The 3,825-nt window shown below is 50.7% G+C and overlaps 1 non-coding gene across 1 annotated transcript; it reads right to left on the bottom strand.

Moving 5' to 3' along the window:
- Positions 1-1,497: 1,497 nt before the first annotated feature.
- Positions 1,498-1,617, bottom strand: LOC125916212 (U5 spliceosomal RNA). Its single transcript, XR_007455830.1, has one exon. It is a non-coding gene; the product is annotated as a U5 spliceosomal RNA (small nuclear RNA).
- Between the last annotated feature and the right edge of the window lie 2,208 nt (positions 1,618-3,825).

Below are 3,825 nucleotides of genomic sequence, written 5' to 3'. Positions count from 1 at the left end.
TGGCAGCCAGCAGATTAGAATCATGGAAATTGTCTTCTCCTGAGAAAACAGATGTTCTTTCTTCTTGCTCACGTTCTTATTCTTCTCTGGTTCCAGGAAAAAATTCCCTGTACAATATCAGGTAAGTGAGAGGCTTCCTGCACCCCGACAAGGAGATGGGGTACAGGGACCAACCCCCAGGATGGTCCCCTAAGACCCTGGCCAACGGGTGCTCATGCCCTTATAGTTCCTCCCACATTGAAGGGGGAGGTGCTGTGTGACCAACAAAATGGCAGAAAGGACTGTGTGTGACCCATCCTCTCTTTTGGGCCACCTGCTCAGAAGGAACCCAGCTGCCAAGCTAGGGAGACTTCGCCCTACAGCCAGCAGTGACTCACCAGCCATGTGCATGTGCCATCTTAGATGTGGATCCTCCGTCACCAGGCGAGCTTTCAGATGACCACAGTCCTAGCCTACATCTTAACTGGAACCTTATGAGAGACCCTGAGCCGGAACCACCCAGCTGAGCCACTTCCGCATCGCTGATGCACAGAAACTGAGATCACGTTTGTTGTTGTTCAAGCTGCTAAATTTTGAGGAGCTTGTTATTCGTGGCGGGCACCAGCATGCTGGGCTACCTCCGTAACCTCCAGTATTGCTCTTCTAAGCCTCCAGTGAGTCTGCATCACTGGAATAAAAAGCAAAGTCCTTCCGTGGCCAGCAGGACCTCCCATGACCCCAATCCCTGCTACCTCTCCCCTTGCATAGTCTACCCTCCTCCCCACACCTGTGTGAACATCCAGGCATGCTCCCCTGAGAGGACTGGACTTTGCTGTGCTCTCAGCCTGGAGCACCATCCCTGAGATGGCCTCATTTCTAGCCCCCGACTCCCTTAAGGACTCTCTGCTCAAACTCCCCTTCCCCAGACAGACTTATCTCCCCCAACCCCTCTGTTCCCCGCCTCACTATTCCGCCTTCTTCCTCATCAGTACCCCATGTGGCACACGCATTTGTTTACAAGCCACAAAAAGGCATGAAGATTGCCTATGGGCTTCACTGCTAACACACAACAGCCTGAACAGTGCCTGGCACACTGAAAAATTATTGGCTGAATGTTGTGGATGAAGAAAGGCCACACATTTCTAACTGCTCAAGGAGTGGCATCTGTTTACATGGCCTTAAGATACCTTGCGGCTTCCTTTTTGCTCTTTGAGAGCCCCTGAGGCCGCCATGCAGTGAGGAAGCCGATCTAGCCCGTGGAGGAGGAGAACTAAGACCCCAGCAGAGAGCCAGCACTGTGGCCAAACACGAAGGGAAGCTGTCTGGGACCTCCTACCCCAGGGGATTCCCCAGCCAAACGAGGCCACACAGGTGCAAAACCCAACCACAGAACTCATGGAATCGTGAGAAACAATGAGCTGTTGTTTCTTTCTGCCCTTTCTTTCTTTTGTTCATTCTTCTTTTGTTCATTCTTTCTTTCTCTCTCTCTCTCTCTCTCTCTCTCTCTTTTTTCTCTTTCCCTTGCAAACACAAGATCTCAAGAATTTGGGTAAACGCTCAGAATTGTTCCTCTCCATGGAAATCTTTATTTTAGAAAAAGGCAAAAAATGTATACAATCTGAAGAGAAACCAGAGGATTATAAACTGTTGTTTCTGTACGAGATTGGGGGCAGCTCGTTACACAGTGATAGGTAACTGATACACTCAGTAAAGCACCAGCTCCCTAGCAGACCCTCTTCCCTCTACCCTTGGCCCCTGTAGTCCCTCTGCACACAGCAGCTGGAACCATATCCTGGAAAACACAGCTGCTAATGTCACCCCTCACCTCACTTAAAGCAATTCCCTGTCGCTTTTAGGATAAAGAGAAACAGCCAGCGATGATGAGGCTTTTCGGGCTCCAGCCTCTCCCATCGCATCCGACCTCATCACCTTCCACCCCACACTCCAGGCCCTCTGGAGTGTAATTAGCTTCCTAATTTTTTTTTCACATGCCACTCGTGTGCCTAGAATGCCCTTCCTCGTGCCCATCCCTGGTAACACCACCCATGCAATCTTGAGATACCAGCTCCAGCATCATTTGCACAGGAATGCCCTCCTTGATTTCTCCAAGACCATCCTGCTCTAAGCTCTCAGAGCCCTTCCCTCTGTTAACACTTGCCACAGGCTATAATTTTTTCTGATGCACATATTAGTCAGGGGTCACCAGAGAAACAGTGATCACAGGATTATGGAGTCTGGCAGGTCCAGACTCTGCAGGATGGGGCCAGCAGGCTGAAGACTGAAGGTACAGCTAGTGTTGTGGTTCGGGTTTGAGAATCATCTGCTGGCAGAACACCCTCTTGCTTGGGGGAGGGAGGTTAGTCTTTGTTCTGTTCAGGCCTTTAACTGATTGGGTGAGGCCCAACCACATTAGGGAGGATGATGTGTTTGACTCAAAGTCCACCAATTTAAGTATCAATCTCATACCAAAAACAACAACAACAAAACCAAACAACAACAACAACAACAACAACGAAAAAACACCCTCAGAGAAACATCCCGAACGACGTTGGAGCAGATGTCCGGGCACTATGGCCCAGCCAAGCTGACACATCAAGTTAACCATCACAACCTCTATCTCCCTTGCCAAGAGGTAAGTGCCATGAGGGCTGGACCGTATCTGTATTTTCTCTCTCTGCACCCCAGCACTGGAGGCCAGGATGGTGACTGACACATAGCAGGTACTCGGTCAATGCTTGTCATGTAAAACTGATGATGCCCCTGCCACTTCCTCCTCTCAGGGTCTCAGCAACCTCTTCCCACACCCAGGATTCCTGTAGCGTCTCCTTTGGGGTCTCATAGCCGCCATATTCCTCTTTTCTAGTCTAACCTCCAAGGTGGTTTTCCAAAACATAAACGTCAGCAGCAGCAACAGTTGATCTGATCATGAACATCTTTTACTTAAACACTCATGCCAGATCCCACAGTGTCTACAGAATGAAGCTTAGCTCGGCCCAGAAATCGCTCTCATTCTGTGGGTTCTACAATGGTCCCCAAAATTCTCACTCACTGTGTACACACCCTGTGTAATCCTCCTCAGTGGGGCCATGAGATCTCGCTCCTGTGATTCCATTATGTTCTACAGGAGTAGGGAGATCACCCTGGGTGGGCCTGACCTAATCAGGTGGGCCTTTAAAGGACAAGCAGAGGACGCCAGAAAGATATGTGACATGTTGTGAATTGCCCACGGGAGGCATGGGGCAAGGAATGGGGGCAGCCTCTGGGAGCTGAAAGCGGACCCCCGCTGACAGCCCATGAGAAAATGGGGTGGTTTCAGCCATACCATCAAAAGGAAATGGCTCCTGCCAACAGTCTTGCTCTGTGTGTGAGTGTGTGTGTGTGTGTGTGTGTGTGCGCACGTGCGCACACACACACGCGAGTGCTTGGAAGAGTTCCCTGAGCCTCAGATAAGACCACAGACCTGGATAACACCTCGATTTCAGCCTGAGGAGACCCTAAGCAGAAGGTCCAGCCTGAATTTCTCACAAGAAAAACTGTGAGACAATAGGTTTAAGCTGCAGAGAAGTGGGGATTTGTTACACAGGAGCAGAAAACAAATACACCTTCCACTGGTGGTTCCAGAAATGTGTCAAATGCTGGCACAGGCTGGGCCCAAGGACCACCGCGCCAGGATGGAAACGGAAGGTCCAGTGGTCTGGGACACAGCCCTCTCGCCCCCAGACCCTCGCAATGGAGGCTCCAGCTAGAACACCCATTCGGGGGCCTTCTAGCAATGTTGGTGTCCCAAGGACCTGCCAGGGCCGAGCTGTGCGTCTTCTGGCTGGTGTCAGAACCTCTCTGATCCCA

The sequence above is a fragment of the Panthera uncia genome (assembly GCF_023721935.1).
Source record: "Panthera uncia isolate 11264 chromosome E2 unlocalized genomic scaffold, Puncia_PCG_1.0 HiC_scaffold_19, whole genome shotgun sequence".
Lineage (NCBI taxonomy): Eukaryota > Metazoa > Chordata > Mammalia > Carnivora > Felidae > Panthera > Panthera uncia.
Note: the sequence above shows the minus strand (reverse complement) of the source record. Positions and strands in the feature narration are given on the sequence as shown.